We start from the raw sequence: 21,148 nt of genomic DNA, 5'->3' as shown, positions 1-21,148 counted from the left end.
GCAAGTGATTAATATGAGGAGCTAAACCCCAACACTGGGATGACGGAGAAAGCCATACTTCATGCGTGTGGTAATTATATTTAATTATTTTTATGACTTTTTGCATTAATCTAATCGTTTTATGATTTTTCTTAATTAGTTGTGAAGTCGTATGATGATGTATGCTTGGTCTAAGTGCTTTTCATGCATCATGCTAGTGATTTACAATTAATCTTTTTAAAAAATCTACCCTGACAAATAATTAGAGTCAATAAACTAGAGCTATAATTGTCTAAGAATTGATTGTTGAACCACATGATATGAGGTTTGGTGGAATCCTGAGTCTCAGTAATCTCTCGATATTGTGACAAACCTTGTGTATATATTTTCTTTATTTTATTGTTTTCTATTTTTAAATCTGAAATCAGTCTCAACAAGTCCGAGAATCGAATCATTTTTTACTACTATCTACAAATCACATCAGTTTTCGAGTAGCTCCTCCTGACCTCCACTGGAGAAGGTAATCATGTTGATGTATTTGCCGTCCTGTGGTAGTTCCACCCTTTTCTTGGGGGCTACCTCAGTATCAGCTGGTTGTATCTCCACGTATTCCATGAACTTGCCTTCGTCTATGAATCTTTGGATCATGTTCCTTAGGTGATAGCATGTATTAGTTGTATGCCCGTAGTACTGGTGGTACTCACAGTATTCCTTAGACTCCTTTGTTTTATCTGTTTGCTTTCCCCTAGTGTTAGGGTACGGAAAACCCGGCTTCACTCCTTCCTTGCTTAGAATGTGGGAGAATGTGGTTTTTAGCTTTGTGTAGAATTTATCTATAAATTCTTTTCTTCCCCTTCCTCTGCCTTTTCCATCTCCGTATTTGGATCTTTTGTCTCGAGAGATGGTTCTGCCCCCGTCTTCATTTTGCCTCTTAGGTATCTTCAGAATTGGTTCCAGAGAGTTGGTTCATTGCGGAGTTGTCGTCTTTGCTTGTTCCCTGGGGTTGTCCTTCTGGATTTCTTCAAGTCTGATGTAGCGATCTTGGACAACCCTAAGATCTCCTTCGGAATCGAGGGCTCAGTTGTGAAGCTCCACGAAGATGGCCGAGGTTCTGTCAAGTCCATACTTATAGCAATTAATGTTAATATCTGGATTGACTTTCCCGATTTCTTGGCATGTCTTTTGCCACCTGTTTGTGTATCACATTAATGTCTCCCGAGGTCCGGTAGCTAAAGAAAATAGCTTATCTAACCCTGCTTTTGTTGACTTGTTGTACATGCATGTCTCCAAGAACACCGTAGACAATTTCTCGAAAGATTCAATTCAGTTTGCTGGTAAGTTGTCTTACCAAGCCAATGCTGATCCTATTAAGCTTGCAGGAAAGTACCTATAAAGTACTACCTCATCTCTTTCCCAATGGGCAAGGACACGAGTGTAATACCGTAGGTGTTTTGCCGGATCATAGGTACCATTGTATGCTTGAAACGTAGGTACTGGACATTTCGCAGAGATAGGCTCCCTCAAAATGCGAAAGGACAACAAAGATGTTGTTGCTTCCTAGAGAACCTCTTATATCCTTGCTCATGCGTGATCGATTTTCAATCCTAGTATCTCCTTTCGCATTTTCTCCATTTGCTTCATGACCATGTTCACATTGTGAGCATCTCTTGAGAATGTACCATCATAGTAAGACTGAGAGGGCTTGTAAGTTGGATCCATTTTGTTTGTATCATGTTGCGTTCTCCTGGCTCCCCCTGGTGGGTTAGCCTTTGGTGGGTTAAGATCCACCTTTCGTCTTCCTGAGACAGCTCCGTTCTCACGCCTCTTTAACGGAGGGTGAGTTTGGGAACCCTCGATCTGTACATCCAACACATCTTTTAGTTTCTGTTTCTCTTGTCCCATAACGTGCATTGCATCCTCATGCTCCTTTTTACGGAGCATCAAAGCTGCTACTTGCGCTTCTATTTGATCTTCGTTGTGGATTCCCCCACCCTGGGGAGTGCTGTCGGCCTGATCCTTAGAGTTATTCACTCCTTCTTCTATGATTGGAGTGTATGGATCTAGATGGATTAGAGTTAGGTTTCCCAATTCCCGTCCCATAGGAGCTAAGGTTCTGGGTAACCTTACGACGGCTGCAGGTGGCTTTGTTACATTAAGATGCTCCGGCAACTGCATACCGTAAAGTAAATGTGCTCCTGATGTTTGACCCATACCTTCAGCAGGAATAGGTGGCTTGTTAGCGACTATTCTTATTGCTATTTCACTTTGCTCGTCCTCTGCTTCTGTTTCTTTGGTTCGCTTGAGATGGCTTTTGAGATCTTCCTATCGTGGCTGCTGGTCGTGAGCTTGTTGGTACATCATTTGGTTTCTTCATGCCTTCGGCTTTTGTTATCCTGCGGTTACAGAGAAAATGACAAAATTTGCTACTTGGGGTGCCTTCGTCAAAAGTAGAACTTAATGCTCTGACACAGAAGACGGCTGAGCAGCTTTTTCAGAAAAAGTACTGAAATGACGTCTGAAAAGACAGGTATTAAATTTATTATGACACCCTTGGAAAAAAAAACCTTAAATATAGAAAACAATTGAATAAGGTGCCAGATCTTTTTGAAAGATGTTGTATTAAATGCTTGAAAAGATTTTTGCTTCCTTAAGTCCTTGCTGAGATTTATCAGTGCTCAGAGGTACTCAGATCTGAAGGATACTTTGTCGGAAAAGGTTTTTTTAGTACAAAACAAAAGTTTTAATGTTTTGCGAGTACGTTTTGGAGAATTTTTTTTGGATCTGTAAGATTGCGAGTCTTTAGAGGCTATGAACTCCAAGAACTTACAAAAACAATGGATGAACAAATCACTAGAGAGTGAGATTCATCGTTGTTGAACTCAGATCTCTTCGTTAAAGAAGATTCTTAAGTTGAAATAAATGACGGAATATAAAAACTCAAGCTGGTGAGCAAAACCTTCTAGCGCCAAACTGTGATTACTAATTTTCCCATAATCTACGTGATGTAAACAGCTCAGAGGATCGGATATTATGTATTAATAATACCTCTGTTGAACTGATGATACTAAGTAATAAATGATATTTAAGATCACGATAATAACAAAGAATAATAATGTAGCGTAAATACTTCTAAGTTATCATGAGACATAAGATATAACGTGGTTCGACTTTTGTCTATGCCCACGGGGTAATGAGTGATTTGTTTGTATTAAGTTGTGGTGGTTACAAAGATCTTAAATTCTTCCCAAAGTAATAGAGAGAACTCAAGTTGAAGTAAATACTTAAGTTTTAAACATTACAGAGGTATAAACTTAAGACTAGATCTTCTTCTCCTAGATATTGAATGCCCTTAGTTTGTTGGTGAGGCTTGGTATTTATATCCCCCTCTGCAGGTATATTTTTGCTGTCTTTGGATCCATCGTTTCCTGATATACCTTCCGTACAAATGGTACCTTCGTTCGCCGCGTGCTTTCTCCAGTCGAATTCTTCCACCTCAGTTGACCCACGTTCTTTCGGGAACTTCCCAGCCTCAGTACAGATTGTACCTTCGTTCACCGCTAACCTTTTGCCAGTCAGATTCCGCCACGTCACTTATCTCCACGCGCTTTGGTTATGCGTGTAAATAAGAGATTTGTGCATTTAATGCTGATTGTAGATGATAAAAATAGTTAGGATAGTAGTTCCACCATCAAAGCTAATAAAAATATTAGAATAATAATTGTATATGATAATTGTGGTAATAACAATTTTAATTATAATAAAGTAATGTTAGCATTTATCCATTAGTATTAACGAAAATTTCGATAAGGATATAGAATGATAAAAATAATAATTATGATTAAATAGTTATGGAAAAAGATTAATAACGTTCATCTACGGTTAAATTTTGTAAGTTAAACTAATGAAAAATTATAAATATATGTTTTGTGTTTAAACTAGATAGTTAATATAATACTTATTAGGCATTAGACGTAGAAGGTGATGATATAATACATAAAATAAAAAGACTCAACTTGTTAGTAATATTATACACGAATTATCTTTAGTCTAGCAAATGATCCAGTAATTCTTTAAAATGAAATAAATATACATGAAATAGTAATAATACTATTCAGATACTTAGTGTAATATTATAATTAAAAGAAAATAAATTCGTATATTAATAGGATACTTTACATTAATATCAAAATCTAAAGACTATTAAGATATAGTATAATTTTATGCAGACTCGAATTTAGATCATATAAAGTTACCAACGCCAAAATTTAACAAGATATAGTACATGAATAAAATCTGTTATATCAATCTTTACGTAAGAGTAGAACTATATTTAAAAAGATTGGGGATGAGAGTACCAACTGGACTAGCAACTTAAGAATAATGAGCATAATAATACAGTTGATAATAGTATTCGAATAATTATGCTAATAGGAAATCTATAGTAGATTATAATTGGAAAATTTATATATGGTATTACAACAAAGTTAAAATTATCAAATATTATAAATTGGCGTAAAATCTAATTGAAATTACTTATATAAGAAAATAAATAAATTCAGATGACTAAATTGTTTAAAATGATGTAAATTATTTATATATTTTACGAAGTAAATTTACCAGACATACACCAGTTATGAAAATAAATTAATATTTAGTTAATCCAGCACTGGGGAATAGTGAAGGTTATGTTTTCTCTGTTCGTAGGAAGGCATTGTTGGGATTGGAAAACTTTGACAGGGCAACTGCATTCAGAGATGACTGATCATAGAAGTATGTTATAACTATTTTAGAAACCGAAATTTCAATTTCACTTGGAATGACTTGTAGGAATCTTCCTTGAAGTTAATATCTTATAAAATAGAAATTAGTTTAAGAAACTTAGACTTCCCTATTTGATAGAATCTAAATCAAGTGTAGTTGAACCTAGAGCTACAAATTTTAGATTTTAGTTGTAGAAAAGCCATATAGGTTTGTGGTTTGTTTTATGTTGTTTGCGCTTAGACAAGAGATGGGATTAATTTATAAGCTGGGGAATTTTTGAAGACCAGAATGATGATTTGATTTTCTAGGACGAAAATGAATAAGGTGGGGAGAATGTAAGGACCCTCAAGCTCGTCAACGCTATTAGACTAGTCAAGAGACGTCTTAACCGCTAATTACTCGATTAATGTAACTCGAACGTTAATTATTATAAATTAATCCAACAACTACTTAGTTACAAAACTAGTATCATTGGATAGATCTAGAAAAGTTACGCGGAATGGACTACTCGAACGTGTCATTCGGATACCGGACGAAGAAGATGTCATCGGATGAGTATGAAGGGAAAAATAGCCCTTTTGTTTTGGACCGACCTTTGCTGCCCTTATCGAAGCGTGTGGGTGTATTAGTATTTCTCGATGGTCTTATCCTTACCGGATGAAGAAGATGTCCTCGGATGAGTATGAAGGGAAAAATAGTCCTTTTGTTTTGGACCGACCTTGGATGCCCTTATCGAAGCGTGTGGGTGTATTAGTATTTCCCGATGGTCTTATCCTTACCGGTCGAGAAGATAAGTCTTCTTTATCTTACATTCTTTTTCTTATTTCTTATTTCTTCTTTCTTCCATTTCTTTTCTTCTTCTCTGTTTTCCTCTTCTTTTCTCTGTCAAATTCGATTCATAGGATTTGAGCTTAATTTCGTGTAAATGATCTTTAGAGTGAGTGGTATCTGGTGGTAGTGAAGGAGAATATGTTACTACTGAGGTTGATTGAGCACGGGATGAAGATGATAAAATTGTTGTTGTAAATCGAAGTCAGGATTTCTGGAGTTAGGGTTTGTGTTGATTTGAGAGGTGAATTGAGTTGCTGTTAGATGAAAAACAGAAGGGTTGTAGTTGAATTGGAGTTTGAAGTTGATTCAGTGGCGAATCATTGAAGAGAATTGGATTAGGGTTTCAGGAAAATTACAGAAGAGGATGGAAAGATGAAATTGATGCTCAAGAGGATTGGTTGAAGATGGGTTTTGTGTATTGAGAGCAAAGAAGAAGATATGGTATTCAACTTTAGATTCAGAGTGAAGGATCGAAGCAGTTAGGGTTTCCTAAGAAGAATCCAAAGCAGAATTGATGAACCGGAGCTTGATTTTGTTAATAAGAAGATGATGGAAATGTTATTAGGGTTGAGATGGTTGTAGAGTGGACATGGAAAGTTAAGTCTATGTTGTTCAAGGAATCTGATTTAAGGTAATTCTTATTTAGATGGTTATAATCATTTTAATTTTGATGTTGTTTGGATTATCTGTAAGACTTAGATGTTGTTGGGATATAGTTTGAGTTGTAATAGAGTTACATGATATGGGTTTATATATTGAGATGATACAGGAATGGAGTTGTATTGAGCAATTAGAATTAGGTAAAGATGTTGGTGCTCTTGTTGTATGTGTGAATGATATAGAGATGGTGATGAAACTGAAATTGAATCAGCTCAGGTTATGTGAGGTATATAGTTGAGATTTATTCAACTGGCATTAGTGATGTTAAGGAAAAAAATCAAGGGCGTGCGCTGGTCTATGTGTTTGGTGTTCATAGAATGGTGGTGGTATTAATCTGGTAGAGAAGTTTATGCTGTTACTATGGGCCTGGTGGTGTTTCAGTTGAGCTTATAAGAGTGGTCACTTGATCTAAGCTGAGGATGTTGATTGTTGCAGTGGGGATGGCAGTTGAAGTTTAAATGAATGAATGAACTGCAGATGTTGAAGTTTAGATTAATGGATAAGGGACTGTTATACAACTAGTGGTGTAGGCAGTGTATACAGGAATGGGATTGCAGATGGCTGGGTTGTGTTGGTTGAGTAGACTGTATTGCAGTTACTTATGGAACTGAAGTTGCAGTCAAGTGAAGGGAGCTGAAATGAATATGCAGTATTGCTGGTGTTGTTGAGTTGAGTTGAGTTCAGCCGTGCTGATGTTGTAATATGCAGGAAAGGCGTAACTGAGATGGTAGTTGTAGAATTTAGTTAGGTATTGCTGTGAAAAGCTTAAAGCTTCAATTGCAGGTAAACTTATTTTGTAATTGTATTTGAGTTATAAATTTTTCTTTAAATGAGTGTGTTTAGAATTGAAGTGTTAATGAAGTAGAGTTAGAAATGTTGCTCAGTTTGAGCTTAGTTTTAGTATGTTAAGCCTGGTGATGCATTTTTATGGTGCAGTTCAGCTTTTGGCCTTTGCAAAGGCTTTGTCCTAGAGTTAGTTTAGCTGACTCGGTTTCTGACTGAGTTGAATCAGTTTAACTCAGTTGACCTGACTTGACTCGATGAATTTTGACTCGTATTTTTTGAAATCACCGAAAATTTTGATGCATTTGTTCTCTCAGGGGTATTTTCGTAGATTTAAAATTAAGGAAAATTTTATGCGCCTATTCTGGCAGGGGTATTTTCGTATTTTTTGAAATCACCGAAAATTTTAATGCACTTGTTCCCTCAGGGGTATTTTCGTAAATTTAAAATCAAGGAAAATATGCGCTTGTTTCGCCAGGGGTATTTTCGTATTTTTTGAAATCACCTAAAATTTGGATGCACCTGTTCCCTCAGGGGTATTTTCGTAAATTTAAAATCAAGGAAAATTTTATGCGCCTTTTCTGCCAGGGGTATTTTCATATTTTTTGAAATCACCAAAAATTTTGATGCACCTGTTCCCTCAGAGGCATTTTCGTAAATATGTTGAAGTTTCATCCAATCTGATAATATGTCACATCTCAAATCTCACCTGGACGAGAACATCGGGGTCTGTATATGGTAATCTTGCAACCTGGGTTCAGGAATAGGTTGCAGTTTCATCCAATATGAAACATTTCACACCTCAAATCCCACCTGGACGAGAACATCGGGTTTGTATGTGGTAATCTTGTAACCCGAGTTCAGTAATAGGTTGCAGTTTCATCCAATCTGATACATTCCACACCTCAAATCCCACCTGGACGAGAACATCGGGTCTGTATATGGTAATTTTGCAACCCGAGTTCAGTTATAGGTTGTAGTTTCATCCAATCTGATACATTTCACACCTCAAATCCCACCTAGACGAGAACCTCGGGTCTGTACATGATAATCTTGCAACCCGAGTTCAACAATAGGTTGCAATTTCATCCAATCTGATACATATCACACCTCAAATCCCACCTGTACGAGAACATCGGGTCTGTATATGGTAATCTTGCAACCCGAGTTCAGTAATAGGTTGCAGTTTCATCCAATCTGATACATTTCACACCTCAAATCCTACCTGGACGAGAACCTCGGGTCTGTACATGATAATCTTGCAACCCGAGTTCAACAATAGGTTGCAGTTTCATCCAATCTGATACATATCACACCTCAAATCCCACCTGGACGAGAACATCGGGTTTGTATGTGGTAATCTTGTAACCCGAGTTCAGTAATAGGTTGCAGTTTCATCCAATCTGATACATTTCACACCTCAAATCCCACCTGGACGAGAACATCGGGTCTGTATATGGTAATTTTGCAACCTGAGTTCAGTTATAGGTTGTAGTTTCATCCAATCTGATACATTCCACACCTCAAATCCCACCTAGACGAGAACCTCGGGTCTGTACATGATAATCTTGCAACCCGAGTTCAACAATAGGTTGCAGTTTCATCCAATCTGATACATATCACACCTCAAATCCCACCTGTACGAGAACATCGGGTCTGTATATGGTAATCTCGCAACCCGAGTTGAGTAATAGGTTGCAGTTTCATCCAATCTGATACATTTCACACCTCAAATCCCACATGGACGAGAACATCGGGTCTGTATAGGGTAACCTTGGAACCCGAGTTCAGTAATAGGTTGCAGTGTCATCCAATCTGAAACATTTCACACCTCAAATACCACCTGGACGAGAACATCGGGTCTGTATATGGTAATCTTGCAACCCGAGTTCCATAATAGGTTGCAGTTTCATCCAATCTGATACATTTCACACCTCAAATCCACCTGGACGAGAAGATCGGGTCTGTATATGGTATCTTGCAACCCGAGTTCCATAATAGGTTGCAGTTTCATCCAATCTGATACATTTCACACCTCAAATCCTACCTGGAAGAGAACATCGGGTCTGTATATAGTAATATTGCAACCTGAATTCAGTAATAGGTTGCAGTTTCGTCCATTCTGATACATTTCACACCTCAAATCCTACCTGGACGAGAACATCAGGTCTGTATATGGTAATCTTGAAACCCGAGTTCAGTAATAGGTTGCAGTTTCATGCAATCTAATACATTTCACACCTCAAATCCCACGTGCACGAGAACATCGGGTAGGTATAACTAACGGTAATCTTGCCAACCCAGTTCACAAATAGGTTCAGTTTAATCCAATCTGATACATTTCACACCTCAAATCCCACCTGGACGAGAACGTCGGGTATGTATATGGTAATCTTGAAACCCGAGTTCAGTAATAGTTGCACTTCATCTTATCTGATACTGTCACACCTCAAATCCCAGTTGGTCGAGAACATCAGGTTTGTTTATGGTAGATCTGCAACCCGAGTTCAGTAATAGGTTGCAGTTTTTCCATCTGATACATTTTCACACCTGAAATTCCACCTGGACGAGAACATCTATCTGTATAATGGTAATCTTGCAACCCGAGTTCAGTAATATGTTGCTGTTTTATCCAATATGATACATTTCACACCTCAAATCCCACCTGGACGAGAACATCGGGTCTGCATATGGAAATCTTGCAACCTGAGTTCAGTAATAAGTTGCAGTGTCATCCAATCTGATACATTTCACAACTCAAATCACATCTGGACGAGAACATCGGGTCTGTATATGGAACATCGGGTCTAATATGGTAATTTTGCAACCTGAGTTCAGTAATAGTTGCAGTTTCAATCCAATCTGATACATTTCACACCTCAAATCCCACCTGGACGAGAACATCGGGTCTGTATATGGTAATCTTGCACCCGAGTTCAGTAAGGTTGCAGTCTCATCCAATCTGATACATTTCACACACTCAAATCCCACATGGACGAGAACATCGGGTCTGTATGGTAATCTTGCAGCCCGAGGTTCAGTAATAGTTACAGTTTCATCCAATCTGATACATTTCACATTCACCCCTCATCCCACCTGGAACGAGAACATCGGGTCTGTATATGGTAATCTTGCAACCTGAGTTCAGTAATAGGTTGCATTTCCATCCAAGCTGACACATCTCACACCTCAAATCCCACATGGAACGAGAACATCAGGTCTGGATATGTAATCTTCCAACCCGAGTTCATTAATAGGTTGCAGTTCATCCAATCTGATACATTTCACCCTCAAATCCAACTGGACGAGAACATCGGGTCTTTATATGGTAATATTGCAACCCGACTTCAGTAATAGGTTGCAGTTCATCCAATCTGATACATTTCACACATCAAATCCCACCTGGATAAGAACATCGAGTATGTATATGGTAATCTTGCAACCCCGAGTTCAGTAATATGTTGCAGTTTTATCCAATCTGATACATTTCACACCTCAAATCCCACCTGGACGAGAACCTCGGGTCTGTATATGGTAATCTTGCAAACCGAGTTCAATAATAGGTTGCAGTTTCATCCAATCTGATACATATCACAACTCAAATCCCACCTGGACGGAACATCGAATCTGTATATTGGAACATCGGGTCTTTATATGGTAATCTTGCAACTCGAGTTCAGTAATAGGTTCAGTTTCATCCTATATGATACATTTCAATCCTCAAATCCCACCTGGACGAACATCGGGTCTGTATATGGTAATTTTGCAACCTGAGTTTAGTAACAGGTTGCAGTTTTATCCAATCTGATACATTTCACACCTCAAATCCCACCTGAAGGAGAACATCGGGTCTGTATATGGTAATCTTGCAACCCGACTTCAGTAATAGGTTGCAGTTTCATCCTATATGATACGTTTCACACCTCAAATACCACCTGGACGAGAACATCGGGTTTGTATATGGTAATTTTGCAACCTGAGTTCAGTAATAGGTTGCAGTTTCATCCAATCTGATACATGTCACACCTCAAATCCCACTAGGACGAGAACATCGGGTATATATATGGTAATCTTGCAACCCGAGTTCAGTAATAGGTTGCAGTTTCATCCAATCTGATACATTTCACACCTCTAATCCCACCTGGACGAGAACATCAAGTCTGTATATGGTAATCTTGCAACCCGAGTTCAGTAATAGGTTGCAGTCTCATCCAATATGATACATTTCACACCTCAAATCCCATATGGACGAGAACATCAGCTCTGTATATGGTAATCTTGCAACCCGAGTTCAGTAATAGGTTGCAGTTTCATCCAATCTGATAAATGTCACACCTCAAATCCAACATGGACGAGAACATCAGGTCTGTATATGGTAATCTTGCAACCGGAGTTCAGTAATAGGTTGCAGTTTCATCCATTTTGATACATTTCACACCTCAAATATCACCTCGACGAGATTATCTGGTCTGTTTATGGTAATCTTGCATCCCGATTTCAGTTATAGGTTGCAGTTTCATCCTATATTATACATTTCACTCCTCAAATCCCACCTGGACGAGAACATCGGGTCTGTATATGGTAATTTTGCAAGCTGAGTTCAATAACAGGTTGCAGTTTTATCCAATCTGATGCATTTCACACCTCAAATCCCACCTGAACGAGAACATCGGGTCTGTATGTGGTAATCTTGCAACCTGACTTCAGTAATAGGTTGTAGTTTCATCCTATATGATACATTTCACACCTCAAATACCACATGGACGAGAACATCGGGTCTGTATATGGTATCTTGCAACCTGAGTTCAGTGATAGGTTGCAGTTTCATCCAATCTGATATATTTCACACCTCAAATCCTACCTGGACGAGAACTTCGGGTCTGTATATGGTAATCTTGCAACCCGAGTTCAGTAATAGGATGCAGTTTCATCCAATCTGATAAATGTCACACCTCAAATCCAACATTGACGAGAACATCAGGTCTGTATATGGTAATCTTGAAACCCGAGTTCAGTAATAGCTTGCAGTTTCATCCAATCTAATACATTTAACACCTCAAATCCCACCTGGACGAGAACATCGGGTATGTATACGGTAATCTTGCAACCCGAGTTCACTAATAGGTTGCAGTTTAATCCAATCTGATACATTTCACACCTCAAATCCCACCTGGACGAGAACATCGGGTCTGTATATGGTAATCTTGACACCCGATTTCAGTAATAGGTTGCAGCTTCATCCTATCTGATACATGTCACACCTCAAATCCCACTTGGACGAGAACATCAGGTCTGTATATGGTAATCTTGCAACCCGAGTTCAGTAATAGGTTGCAGTTTCATCCAATCTGATACATTTCACACCTCAAATCCCACCTGGACGAGAACATCTGGTCGGTATATGGTAATCTTGCAACGCGAGTTCAGTAATATGTTGCAGTTTTATCCAATCTGATACATTTCACACCTCAAATCCCACCTGGACGAGAACATCTGATCGGTATATGGTAATCTTGCAACCCGAGTTCAGTAATATGTTGCAGTTTTATCCAATCTGATACATTTCACACCTCAAATCCCACCTGGACGAGAACATCTGGTCGGTATATGGCAATCTTGCAACCCGAGTTCAGTAATATGTTGCAGTTTTATCCAATCTGATACATTTCACACCTCAAATCCAACCTGGACGAGAACATCGGGTCTGCATATTGAAATCTTGCAACCCGAGTTCAGTAATAAGTTGCAGTTTCATCCAATCTGATATATTTCACAACTCAAATCACACTTGGACGAGAACATCGGGTCTGTATATGGAACATCGGGTCTGTATTTGGTAATCTTGCAACCTGAGTTCAGTAATAGGTTGCAGTTTCATCCAATCTGATACATTTCACACCTCAAATCCCACCTGGACGAGAACATCGGGTCTGTATAGGGTAACCTTGGAACCCGAGTTCAGTAATAGGTTGCAGTGTCATCCAATCTGAAACATTTCACACCTCAAATACCACCTGGACGAGAACATCGGGTCTGTATATGGTAATCTTGCAACCCGAGTTCCATAATAGGTTGCAGTTTCATCCAATCTGATACATTTCACACCTCAAATCCACCTGGACGAGAAGATCGGGTCTGTATATGGTATCTTGCAACCCGAGTTCCATAATAGGTTGCAGTTTCATCCAATCTGATACATTTCACACCTCAAATCCTACCTGGAAGAGAACATCGGGTCTGTATATAGTAATATTGCAACCTGAGTTCAGTAATAGGTTGCAGTTTCGTCCATTCTGATACATTTCACACCTCAAATCCTACCTGGACGAGAACATCAGGTCTGTATATGGTAATCTTGAAACCCGAGTTCAGTAATAGGTTGCAGTTTCATGCAATCTAATACATTTCACACCTCAAATCCCACGTGCACGAGAACATCGGGTAGGTATACGGTAATCTTGCAACCCGAGTTCACAAATAGGTTGCAGTTTAATCCAATCTGATACATTTCACACCTCAAATCCCACCTGGACGAGAACGTCGGGTATGTATATGGTAATCTTGAAACCCGAGTTCAGTAATAGGTTGCAGCTTCATCTTATCTGATACATGTCACACCTCAAATCCCAGTTGGTCGAGAACATCAGGTTTGTTTATGGTAATCTTGCAACCCGAGTTCAGTAATAGGTTGCAGTTTTATCCAATCTGATACATTTCACACCTGAAATTCCACCTGGACGAGAACATCTAGTCTGTATATGGTAATCTTGCAACCCGAGTTCAGTAATATGTTGCTGTTTTATCCAATATGATACATTTCACACCTCAAATCCCACCTGGACGAGAACATCGGGTCTGCATATGGAAATCTTGCAACCTGAGTTCAGTAATAAGTTGCAGTTTCATCCAATCTGATACATTTCACAACTCAAATCACATCTGGACGAGAACATCGGGTCTGTATATGGAACATCGGGTCTGTATATGGTAATTTTGCAACCTGAGTTCAGTAATAGGTTGCAGTTTCATCCAATCTGATACATTTCACACCTCAAATCCCACCTGGACGAGAACATCGGGTCTGTATATGGTAATCTTGCAACCCGAGTTCAGTAATAGGTTGCAGTCTCATCCAATCTGATACATTTCACACCTCAAATCCCACATGGACGAGAACATCGGGTCTGTATATGGTAATCTTGCAGCCCGAGTTCAGTAATAGGTTACAGTTTCATCCAATCTGATACATTTCACACCTCAATCCCACCTGGACGAGAACATCGGGTCTGTATATGGTAATCTTGCAACCTGAGTTCAGTAATAGGTTGCAGTTCCATCCAAGCTGACACATCTCACACCTCAAATCCCACATGGACGAGAACATCAGGTCTGGATATGGTAATCTTCCAACCCGAGTTCATTAATAGGTTGCAGTTTCATCCAATCTGATACATTTCACACCTCAAATCCAACCTGGACGAGAACATCGGGTCTTTATATGGTAATATTGCAACCCGACTTCAGTAATAGGTTGCAGTTTCATCCAATCTGATACATTTCACACCTCAAATCCCACCTGGATAAGAACATCGAGTATGTATATGGTAATCTTGCAACCCGAGTTCAGTAACAGGTTGCAGTTTTATCCAATCTGATGCATTTCACACCTCAAATCCCACCTGAACGAGAACATCGGGTCTGTATGTGGTAATCTTGCAACCTGACTTCAGTAATAGGTTGTAGTTTCATCCTATATGATACATTTCACACCTCAAATACCACATGGACGAGAACATCGGGTCTGTATATGGTATCTTGCAACCTGAGTTCAGTGATAGGTTACAGTTTCATCCAATCTGATATATTTCACACCTCAAATCCTACCTGGACGAGAACTTCGGGTCTGTATATGGTAATCTTGCAACCCGAGTTCAGTAATAGGATGCAGTTTCATCCAATCTGATAAATGTCACACCTCAAATCCAACATTGACGAGAACATCAGGTCTGTATATGGTAATCTTGAAACCCGAGTTCAGTAATAGCTTGCAGTTTCATCCAATCTAATACATTTAACACCTCAAATCCCACCTGGACGAGAACATCGGGTATGTATACGGTAATCTTGCAACCCGAGTTCACTAATAGGTTGCAGTTTAATCCAATCTGATACATTTCACACCTCAAATCCCACCTGGACGAGAACATCGGGTCTGTATATGGTAATCTTGACACCCGATTTCAGTAATAGGTTGCAGCTTCATCCTATCTGATACATGTCACACCTCAAATCCCACTTGGACGAGAACATCAGGTCTGTATATGGTAATCTTGCAACCCGAGTTCAGTAATAGGTTGCAGTTTCATCCAATCTGATACATTTCACACCTCAAATCCCACCTGGACGAGAACATCTGGTCGGTATATGGTAATCTTGCAACGCGAGTTCAGTAATATGTTGCAGTTTTATCCAATCTGATACATTTCACACCTCAAATCCCACCTGGACGAGAACATCTGATCGGTATATGGTAATCTTGCAACCCGAGTTCAGTAATATGTTGCAGTTTTATCCAATCTGATACATTTCACACCTCAAATCCCACCTGGACGAGAACATCTGGTCGGTATATGGCAATCTTGCAACCCGAGTTCAGTAATATGTTGCAGTTTTATCCAATCTGATACATTTCACACCTCAAATCCAACCTGGACGAGAACATCGGGTCTGCATATTGAAATCTTGCAACCCGAGTTCAGTAATAAGTTGCAGTTTCATCCAATCTGATATATTTCACAACTCAAATCACACTTGGACGAGAACATCGGGTCTGTATATGGAACATCGGGTCTGTATTTGGTAATCTTGCAACCTGAGTTCAGTAATAGGTTGCAGTTTCATCCAATCTGATACATTTCACACCTCAAATCCCACCTGGACGAGAACATCGGGTCTGTATATGGTAATCTTGCAACCCGAGTTCAGTAATAGGTTGCAGTCTCATCCAATCTGATACATTTCACACCTCAAATCCCACATGGACGAGAACATCGGGTCTGTATATGGTAATCGTGCAGCCCGAGTTCAGTAATAGGTTACAGTTTCATCCAATCTAATACATTTCACACCTCAAATCCCACCTGGACGAGAACATCGAGTCTGTGTATGGTAATCTTGCAACCTGAGTTCAGTAATAGGTTGCAGTTCCATCTAAGCTGACACATTTCACACCTCAAATCCCAAATGGACGAGAACATCAGGTCTGTATATGGTAATCTTGCAACCCGAGTTCAGTAATAGGTTGCAGTTTCATCTAATCTGATACATTTCACACCTCAAATCCCACCTGGACGAGAACATCGGGTCTTTATATGGTAATCTTGGAACCCGAGTTCAGTAATAGGTTGCAGTTTCATCCAATATGATACATTTCACACCTCAAATTCAACCTGGACGAGAACATCAGGTCTGTATATGGTAATCTTGCAACCCGAGTTCAGTAATAGGTTTCACTTTCATCCTATATGATACATTTCACACCTCAAATACCACCTGAACGAGATAATCTGGTTTGTATATGGTAATCTTGCAACCCAAGTTCAGTAATAGGTTGCAGTTTCATCCTATATGATACATTTCACACCTTAAATCCCACCAGGACGAGAACATCAGGTCTGTATATGGTAATTTTGCAACCTGAATTCAGTAACAGGTTGCAGTTTTATCCAATCTGATACATTTCACACCTCAAATCCCACCTGAACGAGAACATCGGGTCTGTATATGGTAATCTTGCAACCCGACTTCAGTAATAGGTTGCAGTTTCATCCTATATGATACATTTCACACCTCAAATACCACCTGGACGAAAACATCGGGTCTGTATATGGTAACTTTGCAACTTGAGTTCAGTAATAGGTTGAAGTTTCATCCAATCTGATGAATTTCACACCTCAAATCCCACCTGGAAAAAAAAATCGGGTTTGTATATGGTAATCTTGCAACCCGAGTTCAGTAATAGGTTGCAGTTTCATCCAATCTAATACATGTCACACCTCAAATCCCATCTGGACAAGAACATCGGTCTGTATATGGTAATCTTGCAACCCGAGTTCAGTAATAGGTTGTAGTTTCATCCAATATGATACATTTCACACCTCAAATCCCACCTGGATAAGAACATCGAGTCTATATATGGTAATCTTGCAACCCGAGTTCAGTAATATGTTGAAGTTTTATCCAATCTGATACAATTCACACCTCAAATCCCACCTGGACGAAAATATCGGGTCTGTATATGGAACATCGGGTCTGTATATGGTAATCTTGCAACCCGAGTTCAGTAATAGGTTGCAGTTTCATCCTATATGATACATTTCACTCCTCAAATCCCACCTGGACGAGAACATCGTGTCTGTATATGGTAATTTTGCAACCTGAGTTTAGTAATAGGTTGTAGTTTTATCCAATCTGATACATTTCACACCTCAAATCCCACCTGAACGAGAACATCGGGTCTGTATATGGTAATCTTGCAACCCGACTTCAGTAATAGGTTACAGTTTCATCCTATATGATACATTTCACACCTCAAATACCACCTGGACGAGAACATCGGGTCTGTATATGGTAATTTTGCAACCTGAGTTCAGTAATAGGTTGCAGTTTCATCCAATCTGATACATGTCACACCTCAAATTCCACCAGGACGAGAACATCGGGTATATATATGGTAATCTTGCAACCCGAGTTCAGTAGTAGGTTGAAGTCTCATCCAATCTGATACATTTCACACCTCTAATCCCACCTGGACAAGAACATCAAGTATGTATATGGTAATCTTGCAACCCGAGTTCAGTAATAGGTTGCAGTCTCCTCCAATATGATACATTTCACACCTCAAATCCCATATGGACGAGAACATCAACTCTGTATATGCTAATCTTGCAACCCGAGTTCAGTAATAGGTTGCAGTTTCATTCAATCTGATAAATATCACACCTCAAATCCAATATGGACGAGAACATCAGGTCTGTATATGGTAATCTTGCAACCCGAGTTCAGTAATAGGTTGCAGTTTCATCCAATTTGATACATTTCACACCTCAAATATCACCTCGACGAGATCATCTGGTCTGTATATGGTAATCTTGCATACCGATTTCAGTTATAGGTTGCAGTTTCATCCAATCTGATACATTTCACACCTCAAATCCCACCTGGACGAGAACATCGGGTCTGTATATGGTAAATTTGCAACCTGAGTTCAATAACAGGTTGTAGTTTTATCAAATCTGATACATTTCACACCTCAAATCCCACCTGAACGAGAACATCGGGTCTGTATGTGGTAATATTGCAACCCGACTTCAGTAATAGGTTGCAGTTTCATCCGATATGATACATTTCACACCTCAAATACCACCTGGACGAGAACATCGGGTCTGTATATGGTAATTTTGCAACCCGAGTTCAGTAATAAATTGCAGTTTCATCAAATCTGATACATGTCACACCTCGAATCCCACCAGGACGAGAAAATCGGGTATATATATGGTAATCTTGCAACCCGAAGGTTGCAGTTTCATCCAATCTGATACATTTCACACCTCTAATCCCACCTGGACGAGAACATCAAGTCTGTATATGGAAATCTTGCAACCCGAGTTCAGTATTAGGTTGCAGTCTCATCCAATCTAATACATTTCATACCTCAAACCCCAGATGGACGAGAACATCAGCTCTGTATATGTTAATCTTGCAACCCGAGTTCAGTAATAGGTTGCAGTTTCATCCAATCTGATACAATTCACACCTCAAATCCCACCTGGACAAGAACATCGGGTCTTTATATGGTAATCTTGCAACCCGAGTTTAGTAATAGGTTGCAGTTTCATCCAATCTGATACATTTCACACCTCAAATCCCACCTGAACGAGAATATCGGGTCTGTATATGGTAGTCTTGCAACCCGAGTTCAGTAATAGGTTGCAGTTTCATCCTATATGATACATTTCACACCTCAAATCCCACCTGAACGAGAACATCGTGTCTGTATATGGTAATCTTGCAACCCGAGTTCAGTAATAGGTTGCAGTTTCATCCTATATGATACATTTCACACCTCAAATCCCACCTGAACGAGAACATCGGGTCTGTATATGGTAATTTTGCAACCTAAGTTCAGTAACAGGTTGCAGTTTTATCCAATCTGATACATTTCACACCTCAAATCCCACCTGAACGAGAATATCGGGTCTGTATATGGTAATCTTGCAACCCGACTTCAGTAATAGGTTGCAGTTTCATCATATATGATACATTTCACACCTCAAATACCACCTGGACGAGAACATCGGGTCTGTATATGGTAATCTTGCAACCCGTCTTCAGTAATAGGTTGCAGTTTCATCCTATATGATACATTTCACACCTCAAATACCACTTGGACGAAAACATCGGGTCTGTATATGGTAACTTTGCAACTTGAGTTCAGTAATAGGTTGAAGTTTCATCCAATCTGATGCATTTCACACCTCAAATCCCACCTGGACAAAAAAATCGGGTTTGTATATGGTAATCTTGCAACCCGAGTTCAATAATAGGTTGCAGTTTCATCCAATCTATACATGTCACACCTCAAATCCCATCTGGACAAGAACATCGGTCTGTATATGGTAATCTTGCAACCCGAGTTCAGTAATAGGTTGTAGTTTCATCCAGTATGATACATTTCACACCTCAAATCCCACCTGGATAAGAACATCGAGTCTATATATGGTAATCTTGCAACCCGAGTTCAGTAATATGTTGAAGTTTTATCCAATCTGATACATTTCACACCTCAAATCCCACCTGAATGAGAATATCGGGTCTGTATATGGAACATCGGGTCTGTATATGGTAATCTTGCAACCCGAGTTCAGTAATAGGTTGCAGTTTCATCCTATATGATACATTTCACTCCTCAAATCCCACCTGGACGAGAACATCGGGTCTGTATATGGTAAATTTGCAACCCGAGTTCAATAACAGGTTGCAATTTTATCAAATCTGATACATTTCACACCTCAAATCCCACCTGAACGAGAACATCGGGTGTGTATGTGGTAATATTGCAACCCGACTTCAGTAATAGGTTGCAGTTTCATCCTATATGATACATTTCACACCTCAAATACCACCTGGACGAGAACATCGGGTCTGTATATGGTAATTTTGCAACCCGAGTTCAGTAATAAATTGCAGTTTCATCCAATCTGATACATGTCACACCTCAAATCCCACCAGGACGAGAACATCGGGTATATATATGGTAATCTTGCAACCCGAAATAAGTAATAGGTTGCAGTTTCATCCAATCTGATACATTTCACACCTCTAATCCCACCTCGACGAGAACATCAAGTCTGTATATGGCAATCTTGCAACCCGAGTTCAGTATTAGGTTGCAGTCTCATCCAATCTGATACATTTCACACCTCAAATCCCAGATGGACGAGAACATCAGCTCTGTATATGTTAATCTTGCAACCCGAGTTCAGTAATAGGTTGCAGTTTCATCCAATCTGATACATTTCACACCTCAAATCCCACCTGGACAAGAACATCGGGTCTTTATATGGTAATCTTGCAACCCGAGTTTAGTAATAGGTTGCAGTTTCATCCAATCTGAAAAATTTCACACCTCAAATCCCACCTGAACGAGAATATCGGGTCTGTATATGGTAATCTTGCAACCCGAGTTCAGTAATAGGTTGCAGTTTCATCCTATATGATACATTTCACACCTCAAATCCCACCTGAACGAGAACATCGGGTCTGTATATGGTAATCTTGCAACCCGAGTTCAGTAATAGGTTGCAGTTTCATCCTATATGATACATTTCACACCTCAAATCCCACCTGAACGAGAACATCGGGTCTGTATATGGTAATTTTGCAACCTAAGTTCAGTAACAGGTTGCAGTTTTATCCAATCTGATACATTTCACACCTCAAATCCCACCTGAACGAGAATATCGGGTCTGTATATGGTAATCTTGCAACCCGACTTTAATAATAGGTTGCAGTTTCATCATATATGATACATTCCAAACCTCAAATACCACCTGGACGAGAACATCGGGTCTGT

General features: G+C 39.4%; 1 pseudogene; it reads left to right on the top strand.

Annotated features, from left to right (window-relative positions):
- The first annotated feature begins 6,313 nt into the window (after positions 1-6,313).
- The window catches only part of LOC113287610, a 33,821-nt pseudogene continuing 18,986 nt past the window's right edge, over positions 6,314-21,148 (top strand).

Source organism: Papaver somniferum, chromosome 1 (genome assembly GCF_003573695.1).
Source record: "Papaver somniferum cultivar HN1 chromosome 1, ASM357369v1, whole genome shotgun sequence".
Lineage (NCBI taxonomy): Eukaryota > Viridiplantae > Streptophyta > Magnoliopsida > Ranunculales > Papaveraceae > Papaver > Papaver somniferum.
This window is presented reverse-complemented; position numbering and strand designations above follow the sequence as displayed.